The sequence below is a fragment of the Pteropus vampyrus genome, unplaced genomic scaffold, assembly GCF_000151845.1.
Source record: "Pteropus vampyrus isolate Shadow unplaced genomic scaffold, Pvam_2.0 Scaffold276, whole genome shotgun sequence".
NCBI classification, from domain to species: domain Eukaryota; kingdom Metazoa; phylum Chordata; class Mammalia; order Chiroptera; family Pteropodidae; genus Pteropus; species Pteropus vampyrus.
The window spans coordinates 1-23106 of record NW_011889057.1 but is presented as its reverse complement, the minus strand read 5'-3'; the positions used below and the strand labels follow the sequence as shown (position 1 = coordinate 23106).

General features: G+C 33.6%; 1 long non-coding RNA gene across 1 annotated transcript; it reads right to left on the bottom strand.

The window, feature by feature from the left end:
* Positions 1 to 7215: 7215 nt before the first annotated feature.
* LOC111729698 lies at positions 7216 to 20119 on the bottom strand. Its single transcript, XR_002776335.1, has 3 exons — positions 19558 to 20119; positions 7742 to 7744; positions 7216 to 7227 (listed from the first exon to the last, which is right to left on the bottom strand). It is a non-coding gene; the product is annotated as an uncharacterized LOC111729698 (long non-coding RNA).
* Positions 20120 to 23106: the final 2987 nt, after the last annotated feature.

Genomic DNA, 23106 nt, shown 5'->3' with positions numbered 1-23106 from the left:
TTTTCAAAAAAGCTCCCAACAGGCTATACAGCAGTGGGTGTGGGTGGGTTAGGAGAAGAGAACATCAGAGAAAAGTACATATAGCAACTTTCGGGCACAGAAATAGTTGTCATCAATTTTGCCAGAAAGTTCTTCCAACATATATCACATTTTTAATGACCCCAAACAGGATGATGCTAAACACCTTTTACGAAAGTTCTTGATCTTTTCCTCCTCCTTTAAACAAAAAAGTGGAAAAAAAGAATAAAAAGAAACTGAAATCTTCTCCGATATCTTTCAACAGCTTTTCTTTCCTTGACCTTTCAAACCTTGGTTAGAAAACAAAGATTAAAAAAGAAGTCACTTCCAGTTAAAATAAAAAGGATTCTTAATAATATTTCCATTGCTAATGACTGAAACATTTAAGAAAGACTTTAGGTCTAAACCACCCACTCCCAGATGGAAGGAAAACCAAGTTAACAAAACCCTCATCTTTTAACTTCACAGCAGTTTTCTTCCCCCTCAAAGGCTATTCCTGTCCTTGTTGCAGACGGGGAACACAGTGACGTCAGAGCAGTCTCCCAGCAACGATTAACAAGGGTTGTCCACCACAGGGGTTTCCTGAAAAGCTAGCAAGAAATTATCCACATATTTGCTGCAATATTGAGATGCATGGATGCAGTGGAATTTCCCTTAACCCTTATAGCTCCAGTCTCTGGCAAGTTTCTAAATAGGTTATTCTTTTGGAATGCTCTTGGTTTACCCTAGTTATCTCTCTCCACCCCTTCTCACCAAATAAGAATTTTGTTAGTTTGAAATATTTATGGCTGTAATAATTATTAATATAATTGAATGATCGTAAAAAACAGGACTGCATAATGTAAGCTGAAAAGCAGACATTATTATTCTTTTCACTCTACCTATATAACTTAGAATAAATGAAAGCATAGAACAGAAAAGAATATCAGGATAGAAAATAAACCAGTAGTTCTTAAAGGTACTTTTCCACATATGCTATCAAAAACATATCCAGAGACAAGCAAACTTCAAATTTTTCCAGGCTCTAGTCTACAATTTTTCAAACCGACCTTTGCAGGCAGCCCTCCAGAGATCCGTGGTATTAAAATGGAGTTGCATAAAAAGAAATCAGAAGCCCAAGCACTTAATCCAGAAAGATAAATTAGGTTCACACGTAGGCGTATATCTAACAATTACTTCCTAAAGCTTTGCTTTAGCTCCATACATTCAAAATAGAGTTTTACTCTTAACTATGGTGGCAAGGAATTTTATATAACTACCTATGTTTGAGGTATGAGAAAGAGCGTACAAACTGCTTGCTCAGTGCAAATAAGGTAGAAAATGCCAAATTCCAAAATTCAACCTAGAATTTTTCATAGATGATAGATTTCAAAACCTGATCATGAGCCCTTTTCATTCCATATTTAGAAAAAACAATTAGGTAAAATTCATTAGCAGTAAGACACATATGGTTAATTCAGGTACTCTGCTTCAGTAATCCTAACTTTGGCCCTAGGCTATTCTAAAAGGAAACAAATACCATCCCTATCATTAACAACATCCTACTTTGGCTTCAGCTCTGTTCAATGCACCCAGTTATCATCAAGGCATAGATAGGAGAACTACCACTTATGATGGATTTTTCTTCTTCCTTCTTTCTGTCCCCTCCCTTCCAGAAGAAAAAGACTGCAAACAAAATCACTACGTCACTGGAGATAGAGGGAATCCCATCTCTGCACTCTTTAGAAACCAAGGCCAGCAAACAAAACAAGCCAATTATAAGAAACAAACAAGTAATCCAAAATAAGAAGCAGTAAACCCACAGGGAAATTCTTATGACAACCTCAACATATCAAAAGGCATGTTTTGGTTAACAAGACTGAACAAATTCCTTCTAAGATGTTCATAATCAAAAATTCTTCCTAGATACAGCAAAGGCGACATAGTCTTCTTATCACATTTAAAGACTAGGGGACAGTTACATAAAGACATAGGACCAAGAGACATATTCACCAGCCAGGTGTGGAGAGCTATGGAATGACACAGTGGAGGATATTTATAGGGGATTCCCTGCTTCCTGCAATGTGCGTCAACAGCATCACCAAAGAGAACAGAAATCACCACTATTCTCATATGCTAAATCTGAATGAAGCATCACTTGAAATAGCCATGAGAGGTAGAATCTGAATATAGTAAAAGTTCTAGCAAACCTAATTTAAAAAACATTTTAAAGATAAACAACGAAAATGCCACAAAACCCTCACAAAACTTAACATGTGAAAATTCCCTAATTTCTCTCATGTGTATTATACAGTTAAATTGGCCAAAATACAAAAGATACTATCTTTCTAGTTTCTTCCCTACGCAGTCCCCAGAGTTCAAGGACTTTTACATAAAGAAATAAAATTATCCAAAACTCACCCCAGACAGATCTGCACTTAAACCAACAGCGAGCTCACATTATTAATGGAGACCTCATCGTAAGAATCTGTTCTGCCGGAATTTGGCTGAAGAAATTCCTTCTGGGCAACCTGTGCCTCTTCCTCCCATCCACAGTCCCCTCCTACCCCTTCACCCTTGAATGAAATGTTACGGATCCTTGCTGCTGCGTCTCCAGCAAGCTAATTGCTCTGACAAAAAGCTCTGAAGCAGACCATGGCCCAGCTGTTCAGAGGGATGTCACCTAGAGCTCTGCCAACAGTCACACTTGCGTGCGTGTGCACGCCCGTGAGCGCATGCACGCTCGGGCGCGCACACACACGCGGGCACGCACGCGCACGCACACACACACACACACACACACACACACAGAGGCTGCAAGAGCACACCCCCCACCTCTTCGCTCTCATTCAAGCACTTCAGTGACATGCCTGCCTCCACACTGCTCTGAGGATAGCTTTTAAAGACACAGCAGCAGCTCTTTTCTGCGGCATATGTTAAGATGCCAAAATAAAGTCTTATTAGAGAAGAATAATGAGTTGGGCATACATATTAAATTAAGAGTTCACTTTTAAATTTATTTTGCCTTTTTCTCACCTGTAAAATAATTAAGGCCAGAGAAACAGTCTTTGCCTAAAAGCTACTGGGCTGTACTTTAGAAACTAAGACCAAATCTAGTTACAGAGAATTTTCTTTTCAGCAAGATTTAGTAAAATCATTTTTTATTTTGGGAAGAAGGTAGGCAACATAGAATTCTTGTAGCTATCTGTTCCTCCTCCCGTATCTGTCCCCAAAAGGACAGAGAGAAGACTTTGGCTATAAAATGGAGAGATGAGGAAATTATAAAGGCATCTTACTGATAGACCTGATGAAAAAGGAAGAGAACACAATATAAGGATGGGAATGTGGATAAATAGATTAAAGTAAGTGGTACAAAGGATGCCAGGAAAGAAGAGCAATAGTTCTTAAAAGTACGTCTCTGGGACAGAAGACTCAGAAATGAACTTAGGCTCTAATTTTTAAGAGTCTAAGGAAAGGCAGTAATAATCTCTATTGCTACAGCAAGTAATGGACATTATAGATGGTGCAAGGTCGACAATAGTACAAAACAACATATGGGCAGGGTCCAGGCACCCTGAAGAACACTATAAAACTTGTCACAAAGATAACTAGTCATTCATTAAAATACATTTGTTGTGTGCTTGTGTTCTTACTATGGGCCAGATACTATGATATGCTCTAGGAACATGAGAGATTCATTAAGGGTCATATAAAAGGAAAAAAAGAGGATTCTGCCTTTTACTCTGAATGAGATAAGAAGCCATTACGGGGTTGGAAGGCTGATCTTAAAGGGCCAAAGAGACCACTGAAAGGAATCTGGCTTTTATACTTGGCAAGATGAAAGTCTATTGGGGGTTTTTAAGCAGAGAAATGGCATTTTTTAAAACTTATATTTCTTGTTTGCCTCCAAATTTTTGAGAAATTTCTAACATACACAACATTTGCAAAAAGTAGTATAATAGTCATCTAGGTTCACATACAGCTTTAGTTATATATGTGTACATGCATGCATGTGTGTATAAATTTTTTTCAAGACTATTTGAAATGTTCTTTTAATGACTCTTCACACCTAAAAAAATTCAGTATGTATCTCCTAACAATAATGTCACTCTGAACTATGAGAATAACTACTGGCCAAGTCTCAGATGAGTTAATGGTACACATGCAATGCAGATCTAAACAGCACTGCAAGAGCTTAGAAAACTGAAATGACTTTGGAATTACCATCAACTAAAGACTAGACAGAACTTGTAGGCTGAACTCAACCAGGTTAAATGTCTGCTAAAATAAAAGTCAATATTCACCATAACATTTAAACAAGACCTAGACCCTTGTAATATAATGTTAAAATTTTCCAGGATACAATCCAAAGTTACTTGACATACAAAGAACCAAGAGAATCTCAATTTGCACAGGAAAAGAGATGAACAGACAAAACACTGAGATGACACAAATGTAGGCAATATTTGACAGCTATTAAAGTAGCTATTATAAAAATGCTCTAACAAATTAGAAAAAAACTAATGGAAAGATAGAATTTATTAGAAAAAAAATAGAAGATATAAAAAAGAACCAACTGGAAATTTTAGAACTGAAAAATATAACAAGCAAAATATAAACATTCACTTGACGAGTTCAATAGCAGAACAGAAATGACAGAGGAATGAGTGAATTTGAAGACATATCAAATTCAAACTGTAGATAATTTTGAAGACATCAAATTTCAACAGAAATATCAAATATGAATCAATATCAAATATGAACAATAAAGAGAAAAAAATTGGAGGAAAAAGAACAGATCATCAAGGACCTGGAGCACAATACCAAAAACTCTGATATTTGGGCTATCGGTGTCCCAAGAGGAGAGAAAGAATGTGGTAAAATATTTGAAAAAATAATGGATAAAAACTTTACAAATTTAGCAGGACATAAACCTATAGAGTTAATATGCTCAGCAATCCCTAAACAGGATACATACAACCAAATCCACTCCTAAACTCTTCAAAGTCTAACAGCTAAAAACTAAAGACAAAGAAAAAATTTTCAAAGCAGAGAAAAATAATGCATAACTTAAAAGGGAACACTGATTTGAATGACTTCATATTTCTCAGCAGAAACTATGAAGACTAGAAGGATGTAGAACATTTTTTAAGTGCTGAAAGGAAATGACTATAAACAGAGAATTCTACATCCAGAGAAAATATCCTTCAGGAATGAAGATTTCATTATGACATTCTCAGATGATGGAAAACTAAGATAATTCATTGCCAGAAGACCTCTAAAAGAACTGCCAAAGAAAGTTCTTCAAAAAGATGGGAAATACTACATGGTACACCAGTAATGAAGGAAGAAAAATATAAATGCTAAATATCTGGTTACATACAATAGATTATTCTTTCCTAACTGAGTTCTTTGAAATAGGTTTGAAAACAAAAATTAGATTATATTATGTAATTTTCAATGTATATAAGTTAATGTAATACGTGCGATAATTACAACATTAAGGACCAGAAATGAACCTATGTGGTGGTTAAGATTTCGACATTCCACCTGAAATGGCAAAGTATTAATTCTAAATAGAGCATTAAAAGGGAGGGGGGAGGGAGGGAGGGAGAGAGGGGGAGAGAGAGAGAGAGAGAGAGAGAGAGAGAGAGAGAGAGAGAGTGTGTGTGTGTGCGCGTGTGTATGTGTGTATAGAGATCCCTAGAGCAACTAATAAAAACCATATAAAAAGATAAAGCCAAAAACTAATAGATACATTTAAATGATCAAAACACTACAAAATGTTCAAATGACTTAAAAGGCAGGAAAAGGGAATCATTAGAGGATTAAAAAGTAAAAAGAACAAAGAAAAAACAGAAGAGAGAGCTAAATATAAACATGTCGATAATTACATTAAATGTAAATAGTCTAAAAATACCCATTGAAAGATAGAGATTGTCCAAATAGTAGAAACTCACTTCAAATATATATAATGATATAAGCAGGTTAAAAGCAAACAGAATACAAAAAATTATTCTGTATGGTACTTTATTAGTGGATACATGATATCATACATTTGTTAAAACCCATAGAATTATGCAACAGAAAAAGTGAAACCTAACATAAATTATGGACTTTAGTTAATAAAATATCAAACTGGTTTATCAACTATAACACATGTACTACACTAATGCAAAATATTAATAATAGAGGAAACTGTATGTGTATTGGGGGAGGGTAGTATATGGAAACTGTACTTTTGCTCAATTTTTCAGTAAGCCTAAAACTTTTTAAAAAAATAAAGTCTATTAATTTAAAATTTAAAAGATACACTATACCAACACTAACCTCTCCCCCCCAAAAAGCTGGAATAACTATATTAATATTAGACAAAGTAGATTTCAGAACAAAGGAATTACCAGGGATAAAGTACACAATGGTAAATGGTGCATGATGGTACCAGGGACAATTCATCAAGAAAATAACAATTTTAAATGTCTATATGCACCTAATAACAGCGTTTCAAAATGCAACAAAGCAATAACTGATGGCAGAAGAAAAATAAACCAATGCACAATTACAGTCAGATATTTCAACACTCCTCTTTCAGGAATAGAGAAACTTTAGACCAAAAATTAACAAGGATGTAGAACTGAACAATATCTAACTGACATTTATAGAACACTCCAACTAAAAACAGAATACACATTCTTTTCAAGTGCTCCTGGAATATTCACCAAGATAGACTATATACGCTGAGTCATAAAACAACCTAGATGAATTTAAAAGAACTGAAATCATACAAAATATGTTCTTTGACCATAATGGAATTAAACTAAAAATCAATAACAAAAATATAATGGAAAAATCACCAAACACTTGGAAATTAAGCAACGCACTTCTAAAAAATCCATGGATCAAAGAAGTAATCTCAAGGGAAACTGAAAAATTTTGAACTGAACAAAGATGTAAATATAACATATCAAGATTTGTGGGATGCAAACTAAGTACTTAGAAAGAAATCTATATGTAGCATTAAATGACTGTATTAGAAAAGTAATATCATGTACTAAATATTTGTGTCCCTCCAAAATTCATATGTTAAAGTCCCAATCCAGTGTGGCCTTATTTGTACTGGGGCCTCTAAGGAAGTAATTAAGTTAAATGAGGTCACACAGATGGAGCCCTGACCCAACAGGATTAGTTCCCTTATAAGAAGAGACACCAAAGAGCTTGCTCCTTCTTTCTCTCCCCCAGCATGCACAAGAAGAGGTCATGTGAACATACAGCCAGATGGCAGCTGCCTACAATCCAAAAGAAGAGGCCTCAGAATGAAACTTACATTGCTAGCACCTTGATCGTGGATTTCCCAGACTCCAGAACTGTAAGAAATAATTTTGTGTTGTTTAAGCCACCCAGTCTGTATTTTGTTATGGTAGCCCAACAAACTAATACAAGTAGAAAGGTCTCTTATAATCAAACTTTCTACCTTAAGAAACTAAAAAAAGAACAAAATAAACTCAAAGTAATCAGAATAAAAAAGCAGAAATCAATGAAATTGAAATCAGAAAAAAAAAAAATCAACGAAACCAAAACCTCTTTAAAAAGATCAATAAAATTTAGCAAGACTGACGAGAGAGAAAACACATAACATAAATGAAAAAAAAAATCACTACAGATCTTGCACGTTTATAGACAATAAGAGAAGTATTACACACAATTTTAAACACATAGATTCAACTCCTTAGTTGAAAGAGTTCACTTCCTTGAAAATCACAAATTTTCAAGTCACTCTAGATGAATCAGATAACTCGAGTAATCCTATAACTATTAAAATCTAAAGGTCCAGATATTTTCTCTGGTAAATTTTAGCACACATTTACAGAAGAAGTAATACCAATTCTATATAATCTCTTCAGGAAATAGAATAGGAGGTAACACTTCCAAACTCATTTTATGAGGCCATTTAGAAATCATTTTAGGATATCTAAATCAGGCAAAAACATTACAAAAAAACTATAGACCAATATCCTCACAAAGATGCTAATCTCGACAAAATAGCAAATCGAATCCAGTGATACATAAAAAGGATAATGCATTACAACCAAGGGGGTTTTGTCCTAAGAATGCAAAGCTGGTTTACTTTTTCAAAAGCAATCAATGTAATTCACCATACTGAGTCTAAAGAAGAAAAAACACATGTTTACTTCAACTGCTGCAGAAAAAGCATTTAACCAAATTCAACATTCACTCATAATAAAAACTCTCAACAAACTAGGAATAGAAGAAAATTTCCTCAGTCTGATAAAGGACAACAACAAACCTAAAGACTGATGCCTTTCTCCCTAAGATCAGAAACCAAGCAAGGTTGTCCACAGTCATTACTATTCAACATCCTAGTGAAAGTCCCAGCCAGTACAATAAGCCAAGAAAAAGAAATAAAAGGCATATAGATTGACAAAGAAGAAATAAAAACTGTTTCTCGTCACGAATAACATAATTGTGTACGTAAAAAATACAAAGTAATCCACACGTATAAAATACCAAAGAATACACACACACACACACACACACACATACACACACACACTAGAACTAATAAATGCGTTTAGCAAAATCATAAGATATATAAAGTCAACACTGCCAAATCAATCAAATTCCATATACTAGCAATGAATAACTAAAAACCAAAAATTAAAGAACAATACCATTTATGATTGCTGCTTCAAAATTAAATACTTAGGTATATACTTAACAAAATATGTACAGGATCCATATACTGAAAACTACAAAACAATGCAGAAAGAAACCAAAGACCTAAATAAATGGGGAGACATACCGTTTTCATGGACTGGAAGACTCAACACAGTAAAGATGTCAGTTCTTCCTAAACTGATCTACAAATTTAGTACAATTCCATTCAAAATCCCAGTAGGATTTTTTGTAGATACAGACAAACCCATTCTAATATTTATATGGAAAGACAAAGAAGTAAAATAGCCAAAAAATTTTTGAAGGATAAAGTTATAGGACTCATGGTATCCAATTTTAAGACCTACTAAAAAGTTACAATATTCAAGACAGTATAAAATTGGTGAAGGGAAAAGACACAGATCAAAAGAATAGAAAAAGAGTCAGGAAACAGGCCCATAAAACCATATCAATTGATATTTTACAAAGGTGCAAAGGCAATTTAATGGAGAAAGGACAGTCTTTCTAACAAATGGTACAGAAATCACTGGATATCCAAAAGGAAAAGTAAATGAATATCAACATAAAAATTAACTCAAAATGGATTGCTGATCTTATGTAAAATGTAAAACTATAAAATGTTCAGAAGAAAATACAAGAGTAAACCTTTGTGACTGGAGATTAGGCAAAAAGTTCTTAAGACACCAAAAGCACAATTCATAAAAGAAAAAAACCGACAAGTTGGACTTTATAAAAATTAAAAACTTTTGCTCCACAAGACACTGCTAAGATAAAAAGACTAGCTACTAGATGGAAGAAAATATATATAAATTAGGTATTCAACACACGACTTGTATCCAGAATATATAAAGAACTCTCAAAACTCAATGATAAAAAAAAAAAAACACCCCAATTTAAAAATGGGCAAAGGACTTACATGTAAAATACATACAATCATAGTGAAGATATGCAGCAACTGGAACTCTCATACACTGGAAATCTCATACTATGGTACAGCCACTCCTGATAAATTTGATAGTTTCTTATAAAGTTAAAATATACTTACTACATGACCCAGCAATCCCACTTCTAGTTATTTATCTGAGAGAAAAGAAAACTTATTTTCAAAACCTGTACAAGAATGTTTATAGCCGCTCTATTCATAATTGCAAAGAATAGAAAGAGGGGGGTGGGGGGAGGAAGCAAGCAGCAAGCAAGGAAGCAAGCAAGGAAGCAAGCAAGCAAAACATTCTTCCATGAGTCAATGTTTAAACTGTGGTCCATTCATACAATGGAAGTCTACCAAGTAATAACAAGTAATGAACTGATAAATGCAACAAGTTGGATGAATCTCAAGACATTATGTTGAGTGAAAGAAACCAGTATCAAAATATATGTATACTATGTGATTCTATTTACATGACATTCTAGAAAAGTCAAAATTATAGGGACAGTAAACAGATTAGTGGCCGCTAGGATCTGGGGTAAGGGAAAGGGACAAACTCAAAGGGCAAAAGGGAACCATTTAAAGTGATAGAAATATTCTGTATCTGTATTGTGGTGGTAGCTACAAGACTAAACATGTTTGTCAATATTTATAGAACTGTTCACTTAAAAAGGGTAAATGTTACTCTATGTAAATTGTACCTCAATAAGTAAGACTTCTAAAAATATAAGAAAAATAATAATTAAATGAGGGTAAGCAATGGCTGGAGATATAAATTAAATAAGAATAGTAGAATGTTGATTATTTGGAGGGTACATGGGGGTTCAGTATAATATTTTACTTTCTTTATAGTTTTGAAATTTTTCTTAAAAAAAAAAAAAAAGGTCAGGAGGCTCAACAAAGGCAACTAAGAAGGAATGGCCAGTGAGAAAGGAAAGTGTGATGTTTTGGAAGCCAAATTAAGAAGCATTTCAAGGAGGAGAAAGGCGATAAACAATGTCAAATGTTTAGGTCAAGTGAGATGAGAACTTAAACTGCTAACTGGGAATACAGAGTGGTGGTGGTGAAAGTCTAAATGGAGTGGGTTCAAGAGAGAAAGGAGGAGAGAAACTGGTGATAGCAAGAACAGACAACTCTTTCAAATAATTTTTCTGTAAAGAGAAATGAGGCAGTAGCTGGAGCAGGGAGAAGATCAAGTGGATGCATTTTCCTTCACAAAGCTATTCTCTTAAAGAATCATTAGCTAAATCCACATAAAGAATGTTAAAACCTCCAGGTCGTATTAAATGATAAAAGCAGTTGCACTTGCCAAAATCTTTTTGAGTATTTTCTATGGTACATTTATGGTATTTTCTAAGTACCATTCTAAGCATTTTAAATGTTTTTCATTGAAATTTCATTTTTCAATAATCAAAAATATATAAAATGTTTATAAGCATTATTTATAGAGAAAAATCTAGAAATAAGTTATATAGACAAAAATAAGAATAATAATAAATGATGACATATTCAAATGACAATTATAAAGTCAATCTCATGATGTGTTTATAATTTTTTTAGTGATAGGAAATATTTATAATAATCTAGAAAAAATCTTCTGCAAAACTATATATACATTATGGTATTAACTGTAAATAAATTTCTATAAAAAGATAATTAAAAATATATAATAAAAATATAACAAGTATCTGTCTCTTAAGAGTGAGATTGCAGGTGATATTTTCTTCAGTTTTACTCACTTGCATTTTCTATAAGGTTTATAATAACTATGAATTGATTCTATAATTAGATTATTTTGAAAATACTCATTCTTGTACTGAACTACATGGACTAATAGATGACGATGAGGAAAATAGGTAACTGGGAATTTTTAGGTCCCTCCATGTTTAGTATATGAAAAGTTAAATATGAACTTTAGAACAAAACAAAATCTTCAAAATTGAACTTAAAGTTAACTATGAATCTCATTTGCTGGGTCACAGAACTATGGCATGGTCAGATCCTCATAACTCTGAGCAAAGAAAGTCATTAAGTTTTAAAATGGGCAGTATCATAATTCTCGTAAAAGTCCCCTAGCTCTTCTAGATTGTATTGCAAAAATATTCAACTACAGCATCTCCAAATAAACACTAAGTGACTCTCTGGTTCTCATAATTTGTTCAACTAAAAAGAAATTTAAATGTATGGACCTTGTTTTGATCCATATTTACAGAATTATAAGAAAAGACACCTTGGAGATAATTGAGGAAAACTGAATGTGAACTGTGTATGAATGACAGTAAGCATCATTGTTAAATTTGTGAAATATGAAAATGGAATGGTGGTTATTTAAATAATGAGTACTTATTACAGATGCATCTTGTTTATTTACAGGTGAAATGAAATGTATAGATTTGCCTTAAACTATTCCAACTTAGCATTAAAAAGAGCTCAGCTGAAAAAAAGATCAATGTACAAAAATCAACAATGTACCTACAAACTAATGTACCCATATTACAACAGAAAAAGAGAACGAATAAACAATAATAGCCAATACTACCTGGGTACAAATCTAATAACAGAAAAAGATCTTCAATGAAAAAGTTATAAAACGCTATTGAAGGAATAAAAAACCTAAACAAATGCGAGTTATAGAACATATCTCTAGCTGAAAAGACTCAGTATTCCAAGGAGCCAGTTCTGTCCATGTTAATATAATTCAGTGCAATTCCAACAAAAATGTCAACAGAGTTTAAATTAAATCAGCAAGGCAGAGAGATCTGTCCTACTAGCTGTAGGTTTATTATATAATAAGACATGTGGAAATTGAGCAGATCAATGGAAAAGAACAGAGATCCTAGAACAGACCAACATATCTGAAAACTGGATTATATTAGAGGAGGCATAATTAATATTCAATAACAAATGGTTTGGGGCAACTAGTTATCCATATAGAAAAAAATCAGAGTTCTATTTACACCACACACCAATATGAATTCCAAGTCTATTAAAAACCTACCTATGAAAACCAAATCCTTAAAACAATCTTTATAACCTCAGCATACGGAAAGATTTCTTAAATAAGAATCAGAAGCACAAATGAGAAAAAATAATTGCAACTCTTGATGACTTTAAAATTTAAAACTTCTGCATAAAAAAAATTTAACAGTTAAGAGATAAGCTAGAGACTGGAAAAAAACTTTTTTTTTGGAAACATACATATATTACTCACTGTAATATATGAAGAATTATAAACCAAATAAAAAAAGACAAATAATTCAACAGAAAAGCTGGCGAAGACTCAAAAGTAGAAACCCAAAAGGCCAATAATAAAAGAAGCTCATCTTCTACTGTTAGGTAAATGTGAATTAAGATGAGAAAATACATCACATGCAAAAGACTGTCAAAAAAATTTTTAAATAGGTTTTACAATATCTCATACTAGTATATCACTACCAGTTCATTTTTGTTGCTGAGCAGTACCTCATCATATAATAAACAATTTATCTGCTTACCTGTTAAATAATCTGGGTTGTTTACAACTTATACAAATTGAGCTAGTATAAACATTCATATACAAGTCTTGATGTGAACATATGAATTTATTTCAGAAGTAGAATGGCTGTGTCATTATAAATGCATGTTTAATTTCTTAAAAAGTCAAACTGCTTCAAAGTGGTTGTACCATCCTACATTCCTATCATTAATATATGAGTTCCAGTTGCTCCACATACTCACCAACATTTGCTTTGGTCACACTTTTTAAGATCAGCCATGCTAATAATTGTATAGCGGTATCTTGTAATTTTAACTTACATTTCTCTATGACTAATGTTGAACATCTTTTCATGCTTATTTGAAAATCCTGTATCTTCTTTAGCAAAGTGTCTTGCCCATTTTAAAATTAGGTTGTTTTTTAATTGTTGAATTATGAGCTCTTCGTATATCCTATATACAGGAATTTTCTTAAACATATTTTCTGCTCTTCTATGGCTTGTCATTTAATTTTCTCTACCATGTTTTTAAAAGTGAAATTTTATTTTGATGAACTCAAACATTCAATTTTTTTCTTTTACACTTTGTGTTTTGTGTTCTGCTTATGAAATCTGCTTAATCTGTGGTCACGATAATTTTCTCAGATGTTTTCTTCCAGAATTTAATCATTTTAGCTCATACACATAGGTTCTATGATCCATTTTAAATTAACTTTTGATGGTGTAAGGTTGGAGAGTTTTTTGTTGTTGTTTTAATATGAGGGGTAGAATTTGGCACCCCAAAATATGCACTTTGGCATAAAGATTATTTTTGAGCAGAAGGAAATGGAGAAGCAGATACAAGAAAAACTCTCTGCCTTCCCTCCATTTGCCTAAAAGCAGGACATAAATTTACAGAGTCCTCCTACTCTCTTTATCAGAAAAGACAAAATTTAATCACGGAGACAACTCTTATCAGCCTGGATATGTCACCAAAAGACACTCCATAACAAACTTTACTAACAAGCCTTTATCTATCATTAGTTTCACATATATTTGCCTTTCCATAATTGGCCAGTCCCAGAGACTCAAGGTTATTTTCCTTTGTCTTATCACTTCTCTAAAAATTTGTTCCTTTGTTAAGATGCTAGCTATATGAACCTAAGTTCTAACTAAACTTTTGAGTTACTCATCCCTAAGTTTCTCCCGTGTATAAGATACATGTTAATAAACTCGTTTTTCTCGTCAATGTGTTTTGTTAGAGAGGCTCAGCTGAGAATTTAGAGGAGTAGGAAAAAAAAAGATTTTTTTCCTCCTTTATAATGGTTATCCAATTATTTAAAGACCACACATTTAAAAAGTTATCCTTTCGCCAATGAAATGCCTTAGCAATGATTAAAAATCAATTGCCCATACATTTGTGGATCTATTTCTGGACTCCTATTCTCTTTCGCTGATCTATATGTTTATTTGCATATCAATACTACACCATCTTAATTACTAAATATTTATAATAAGTCTTAAAATCAGGTAGTTTAAGTCCTCCAATTTTGATCTTTGTTTTCGTATTTGTTTTGTCTATTCTAGACATTTTGTGTTTCCAGATAAATTTTAGAGTCAGTGTGTCAACTGACTGAGATTATGGTAAATCTATAAATCAATCTGGAAAGAACTGAAATCTTAACAATATTGAGTCTTCTCTCCATAAGCAATGTTTTGTACTTTTAGTATATAGCTATATTGCATTATCAAATTTAGCCCTAAAATTTTCATATTTTTATTCTATTTATAAATAGCATGTTTTATCAATTTCAATTTCGGATTGCACTTCTTGGTATGTAAGTAAACAACTGACTTATATACTGGCTTTGTATCTTGCAACCTTCCTAAACAATCTAGTTTTGTAGATTCCTTATGGTTTCCTATACACATGATGCAATCCTCCGCCAGCGTTAAAAGTTTTACTTTTTCCTTTTCAAGAATATACCATTTATTACCCCCCGCTCCCCCCTTGGGGGGAAAGAATCCACAGTGCTATGCTGAAAAGTAGTGGTAGAGCAAACATGCACACCTTGTTTCTGTTCTTAGGGGCAAAGAATTCAGTATTTCATCGGTAAGTATAGTGTGTTAGCTGCAGGTTTGTCAAAGATGCCTCTATCAGATTGAGGAAGTCTCTTTTAATTTGTTGAGTTTTTAACACAAACGGAAGTTGAATTTTCTCAAAAACTTTTTCTGCTTCTTTGAGATAACTGTTATTTTCTTTTCTAGTCTGTTAATACAGTGAATTACATTGTTTGAATATAAATATTAACTATACGTTTGTTTTTTTTTTTTTTGAATGCTAAACCAACCTTGAATGCTGGGTGGGATTTTTGCATCCAATGTTCATAATGGATAATGACTGTAGCTTTCTCATGTCTTTGGTTTTGGTATTAGGGTAAGGTTGGGCTCATAAAATTAGTTGGGAAGCACTCCCTCTTCTAAGTTCTTCAAAAGTCTATAAAGAAGTGGTACATAAATTCTTCTTTAAACTATTGGTGTACTTCAGCAGTAAAGCCACCTAGGCCTGCAGTTTCCTTTGTAGTAAAGTTTTAAACTACAGTTTGGTTTCTGTAATAGATATAGGCCTATTCAGGTTATCTGTTCCTTTTTGACTCAGCTTTAGCAGTTTGTGTCTTTCAAGAAACTTGTCCATTTAATGTACATTGTCAAATTTACTAGCATAAAATGGTTTGTAGTATTCATTATTGTCTTTATAATGGCTGTAGAATCATCATTTCTCCCGATATTGGTAATGTGTTCTCTCTTCCTTTTCTAAGTCTGGCTGAAGTTTACCAATTTTGTTCATTGTTTTAAAGAATCAGCTTTTGGTTTCATTGATAATCTCTATAGTTTTTCTGTTTTTTAGTTCAATGATTTTTGCTCTGAACTTTACAGTTTCCTTTCTTCGGCTTACTTGGAGTTAACTCTTCTTTTTCTAATTTCTTAAGTTGGAAGCTTAGGTCAATGACTTAAGATCCTTCTACTTTCTAATATAAGCATTTAATGTTATAAATTTCCGTTCAAGTACTGCATTAATTGCAACCAACAAATTTTGCTTTGTCATGTTCTCATTTTCATTCTTCTAAAACTATTTTCTAATTTCCCCTTATTCTTCTTTGATTGATAATCTAATTCAGAATTTGTTTAATTTCCAAATATTCAGGAATTTTCCAGATATTTTTCTGTTACAGATTTGTAATTTAATCCCTTTATAATAAAAGAATGTGCTTTGTATATTTAAATCCTAAATTTATCAAAATTTCTTTTATGGCCCAAAATATGGTCTATCTTTTCAAGCATTCTATTAATACTAGAAAAGAATATGTATCATGCTGTTGTTGGGTAGAGTGGTTCATAAATGTCAACTAGGTCAAGTTATTCACTGATTTTTTTTTTTATCTCATTTAGCAATTATTGAGAGTAGTGTTGAAATTTTCAGCTCCACTGGTGGATCCTCTATTTCTCCTTTCATTTTTATCATACTTCATGTATTTTGAAGTTGTTATTAAATGCATAAATACTTATGATTTTTAGTCCTCTTTTCATCATGAAACAACGCTCTATATCATTGGTAAATTCCTTGCTGTGAAATCTGTCTAAAACTAATATAGTAACTCCTGCTTTCTTCTGATTAGTGTTTGTATAGTATGTCTTCTTCTATCCTTGTACTTTCGGTCTATCGCTGCGTTTAAATATATTTAAAATGGGTTTCTTACAGATAGCAATTAACTAGGTATTGCTTTTAAATCCAATCTGAGAATTTCCACCTATTAATTGTAGTGTTTAGATAATTTACATTTAATGTGATTATTGATATGATTGGATTTAAACCAACCATCTTGCTATATGTTTTCTATTTGTCCACTCAGTTCATCTTCCTTTTTGGGGGATGTCTTTTAGATTAATCATTTTTATGATTCAATATTATCTCCTTTTAGTGGCTTATTAACTGTACCTCTTTGCTTTTTTTTTTTCTAATTTGGATTTAGGGTATACATCTTTAACTTACCACAGTCTACCTTCAAGTAATATATACCACTTCACATATAAGAATCTTAGAACAGTACACTTCTATTTCACCTTTTTCAGCCTTTTGGGCAATTACTGTCATACATTTTATTTCTACAAATGTTATAAATCCCACAATAGTTTTATTATTTTTGTCTTAAACAAAAGTGGCTTTTTAAGTGGCTTTTTTTTCAAATAAAAGCGTTCTTCACTATTTTCTATGTAGATTTCTGATTCTCTTTATTCTTTTATGTAGATTTAAATTTCTGTCTGGTATAGTTTTCTCCTGCCTTTAACACTTCTTGTAGTGGTAGTTTGATGGTGATTAATCCTACCAGCTTGTTTGTATTTTATTTTATCTTCATTATTTTTATTGTAATAAAACTTATATACCATACAATTCACCCGATTAAAGTGCATAATTCAATGGCTTTTACTATATTCAGATTATGCTTCCATCACTAAATCAATTTTAGAACAATTTTCATCACCCCCCCCCAAAAAAACCTATACTCATTAACAATAACTCCCCATTTTCTCCCAATCCTCAGCCCTAAGCAACCATGAATGCACCTTTCTGACCCTGGAGATTTACCCATTCTGCACATTTTCCTCTTCAATTTTGAAAGGTATTTTCAGTGCACATATAATTTTAGACTTACAGATTTTCTTCACTTAGCATTTTAATGTTACCACACCAGTATCTTCTGGTTTGCCTAGGTTCTAGTGAAAAGTTTGCCATAATTCTTACCTTGTGTATTAGTTTGCAAAGGCTGCCATAACAAAATACCACAGACTGAATGACTTAAACAATAGAAATTTATTTTCTCACTGTTCCGGAGGCTACAAGTCCAAAATCAAGGTGTTCATAGGTTTGCTTTCTCCTGAGGTATCTCTCCTTGGCTTGCAGATGATGGCAACCCTCTCACTGTGTCTTCATGTAGTCTTTCCTCAGTGCATTCATGCCCCTGGTGTTCCTTTGTGTATCTAAATTTCCTCTTCTTATAAGATTGGGTTAGCGTCCACTCTAACAGCCTCATTTTAAATTAATCACCTCTTTAAAGGTCCTTTCTTCAAATATAGTCACACTGAGGTACTGGGGGTTGAGCCTTCAACACATGAATTTTGGGGGACACAATTCAGTTTCTAACATTTCTATATATAATATATGTATGTGTATTTTTTTCTGTCTGCTTTGGAGACTTTCTCTTTTCACTAGATTTAAGCAACTTGATTAGATGTGTCTTGGTATAGCTCTTATCATGATTTTTCTGTTTTGAGTTCTCATGGATCTGGGCAGCAAAAAAGAATTCAAAACAGAGAAATCATGAAGAGCAACACCAAAGCATATCATTATCGAACTGTTTAAAATCAGAGATGAAGAGAAAATCTTAAATGAGCTTTTAGGATCTATGCGTTTACAGTTTTCATGAAATTTAGAAAATATGCAGTCATTATTTCTTCAAATATTTTTCTGTCCTGCCCCCACATTCCTGAGACTCCAATTACGCAAATTCTTAGACTGCGTGATGTTGTCTCACTGCTCACTTATTCCTTATTCATTTATCACTGTATATTTATATTTTTTTATCTTTTTCTTATGTTTTACTTTGGATGTTTCTATTACTACATCTTCACCTTCATTAATTTTTTTCTTCTGCAATGCCTATCTATTGTTAATCCTGTCCATTACATTTTTCATTTCAGGCATTGTAATTTTCATTTTTAGAAGTTTGATTTAGGGCATTTTTTATATCGTCTATGTATCTACTTAACATGCTCAATCTTTCATCTAGCTTTTGAACATTTGGAATAGTTATAACTATAACAATGTATCTACTAATTCTACCATCTATGTTATTCCTAGGCCTATTTCTAGTGACTGGTTGTACTCTTCAATATGAACTGTATTCTCTGCTTCTTTGTATGCCTGATAATTTGTGACTATATGCCAAATATTGTAAATTTTTTATTAATGACTAGAATTTTTTAAATCTTTCTTTAATTCTGAGCTTTGTTTCAGAAAATAAGTGACTGGGAAACAATTTGATCCTTCTGAGGCTTGCTTTTTATTCTTTGTTGGGCAAATCTAAGGCAAATCCTTTAGACCAGGGCTAATTTAACACACCAATACTGAGGCAATACCTTTCTGAAGATTCATCTCAATGTCTCAAGTGTTAAAAGGTGTTTCTTTTCCGGCTGTTGGAAACAATATATTTGTGGCCCTGTATTCCAAGGACTGTTCTGCCTAATGCTTTTTAGTGGTCTTTTTCTGGCACTGGGTTAAGTTCCTCACTAATCATGAACTGATTAGCACTCAGCTAAAGAATCTAAGGCACTAAAGTTAAGAAACTTTCTGCAATATTGGAATTGTGGCTACTGAGAATCTGAAATATGGTTAATGCAACTGAGGAATTGAATTTTTATTTTACTGTAAACTTTTTTTTTTTTTTTTTTTTGCCTATAGCACCTGGTATTCCTAGGTGGTCTCCTATCCAAATACTAAACAGGCCCAACTCTGCTCAGCTTTCGAGGTCAGATGCGGTCAGGCATGTGCAGGGTGGCACGGCCATAGACTCACTGTAAACATTTAAGGTGAGCAGCTTCTGTACTGGACAGTGCAGGCTTAGGGGATACCTCTTGCTCTCTTGTGTGAAGCTCTCTTCTCTCAAATACTCTGCCCACAAATTCTAGCTGCCTTGACTTGCCCGAACTTTTACCTCTGTCTCCTCAATTCACGGAGACTGCCAGCCCTGTTTGGGTATCCCTTCCCATCCTAGCTGCTATAGCCTAGAAACTTTCTCCAGGCTGAAAAGGTAGGGTCATCACTGGGTTCAACATGTTTGTTTCAATTCTCTCAGGTATCACAGTTCTGTTCTACCCCTTGTCCAATGTCTAAAACAGTTTTAAAAGTATATTTTGTCCAGTTATTTATTTGTTTAAGGCAGAAGCATAAATCAATCTTGTTACTCTACCATGACTAGAACTTAAGTTCCCTGTCATTGAGTTTTTGACTTTTAATTATTACATATTTTTATTTGTAAGATATCTAATTGCTTATTTTACAAACCAACCAGCCTTGCTTTATTCTCATTTCTTATTCATGGTTTTTATTCATCTTTCTATTTCTTTAAATATTTTATATTCTATATCAAATAATTACAAAATCTGAAGCTTCTGTAGGTCTGGATCAGTTGTTTCTGCTGATGCTTGTTCATAGTGACTTATTTGTAATATTACTGTTATTAGCTCATTTGCTGGCAATCTATCTTTGGCATTCTTTGAAGCTATGGTTGAGGTATGTTCCACCAGGAATGATCTGAGTTGGCTTCTCTCAGGTGTCCGGGAGCTTTATCAACTTGGGTCTACTTTTTTATTAAATTCAATTTACATATATTTAATTTTTTGATAAGAAAATAAATTCACATGGTCCAAAAAAATTTTAACCAGTTCCCTTCCATTCCTCTTAGTTGGGTCTGAGGATTAAACTAGCACAGTATGTAGTAAAGAATTTAACCTTGCCCAAAGAGAGGTCTGATCTTTGCTTTAGCTCCCCAGAAGTAATCCTAAACCATTGGAATGCCCTGCTTGTTAAGAGTATTTCTTTACTGGGGGCCTTGAGTTGTACCAGATAGTCTAATAATGTGATTTATGGTGACGACTCTGGGCTACACAGTATCAGCTTAACCTTAGGAGGGGCTGGAGACTAAGGTCAGCTACATAGGCAGTCAACCATATCTATGTGATGGACACCCAACAAAAACTCTTGGACACTAAGGCTCGGATAAGCTTATTCAGCTGGCAATACTCCATGTGTGTTGTTGTCACATATCAATACCAGGAAGAGTTACCACTGTCCATGACTCCACTGAGAAAGGACAAATGGAAGCTCCGCATTTGGAACCCTCCTGAACTCTGCCCCATGTGTCTCTTCCACTGACTGATTTTAATTTGCATTTTTTTTCTGAAATAAATCATAATTTTGAGTATAACAGCTATTAGTGAGTTCTGAGTCCTAGCAAATTACTGAACCCAAGTGTGGTCTTGGGGACTCTTGAACTCTGCAACTGAGGCCAGAAGTCAGGGTGGAATTAGGGGACTATTCCCTAACTCTGTACACAGTCAGCAGTGTTAGGACTGAGGATTCACCTGGTGTGGCTGGAGTGGGGCTAAAAAGGCAGGAAAGTGCTCAAGAGATTGATTTCATACAGAAAGATTAGACGAATAAAGAGCTTCAAATAGCTTTCCTCCTAGCCTTCACTCAGGAATCCCCAGTCTCCCACCCCCAATCCCTATATCCCAAGACCTTAACACTATCAAATGATCTAAAAAGTCAGGAAACACAGCTCCACCTCTTAAAAGAATCCCAGCTCAGAATTAGTACCTCTAAGGCAAATCAACTTTCATGAAAAGTGTCATGGTTTGGGGAGCTGGGAAATGAGTCTAACAGCTCTGAAGACAATATGCAATTCTGGTTCTGAATGTATCCTGAAAAGATTTTTCCAGTAGAATGATGTGAATTCAAATTTATTAAAAATGAATACACCATCAGACTGTCAGGGACGGACTTTTGCTCAAGTGAGCTGTCCTCCTACCATGCCCGTAATAAATATGCTCTAACTTTGTTATGCAGATTAAACTTGGATGGCTATTTTAGAAACCAAGTATGTCTTCTAGACTTTAAATTTTATAGTCTGTGTCATTTTAGTCTCCAAAATATTATTCCAAGTAAGACTGTAAAGTCTTAGCATTCTTACCATTCTAAAAGATACAAAACAGAGAATTCCCAATACTTAGGATCCCTCTTTCTCTACACTAACACCTTATTATCCATGAGTCTGCCTCATGGTAAGGCAGGTGGCTACCTACCATGTGCCAAGAGCAGTAAGAACAGTTCATAAGATTCCATGGAAAACAAGATACTGGCTCTTGCCCTTTAAATTGAAATCTGGAATTTAGTAAAATTAAAAACCAACAGAAATTCAAAACAATGAGAAAAACAAATCCATTAATTTCTGATTTCCCCGAGTTGCCTAAAGAACATAATTTTGCAATGGATTTTTTAGGAAGTAATGGAAATGTATTGGCAAAGAGAGAGTCAAGATAACTTGGAAGAAAGCAAAAAGCACAAGGGAAAGATAGTAAATTTAGTTTAGTTCAAGTTGGCTGATGCAGTCCAAAGAGATGGGTTTAATAAATGTCAGGAAAACATTTCATTAAATGTTTTAGATGAGTCAGTGAGTGGGGCTGTACAAAGGTCCCATTGAGAAATATAGAATTTATGGAACTGAGAGCCACTATCAGAGGGGAGTGAAATAACAACAACAACAACAACAACAACAACAACAACAACAACAACTAGAATCACTGAGCAGTGAGATATCAGTTTCTCAGCCAATGGCACTAACCAAAGCAGAAGGCCAGAAACTTTGTTCTTGTTCAAAATATACAAGTATTTCATCATTATTTCCCATCCAGGAATGAGAACCAAATCTGTATCTTTTTTTTTTAAAGGTATAAGCAACAGGGTAGGGGTACAAACAAGGTTTCTCCTTCTTCAGGGCCCAAATGATTGACAGGTACCTCCTTTTGGCCTACAGTGATATGAAAAGGGAAATGTTTTAAAAAGTAAAGAATACACAAGTAGTAGTGTGCTCAAGACATCGAAGTAAAAAAAAAGCAACATCAAGAAAGAAAAAAATATTTTCTTGAAAGACAGGATGCAGGAAATAAAACACATAAAGACAAAAGAGAAATATTAGTTCTGATACTGGAAAATAGAAAGTATAGAAAATGAAGTGTCATTCAAAATAATTGCCTCACTCTTACGTTTTACCAGCCTTCTTCCAAGCCTATAAGCTGCAAGGTGAGAGAACAGGCAATAAGAAGAAATACTCCCAAACAAAACAAACGAATCCCCCACAAACCATACCCTAAGACCAGAGTATTGCAAAGTGCTCCCAAGAATCGGGGTCATATTTATAATTA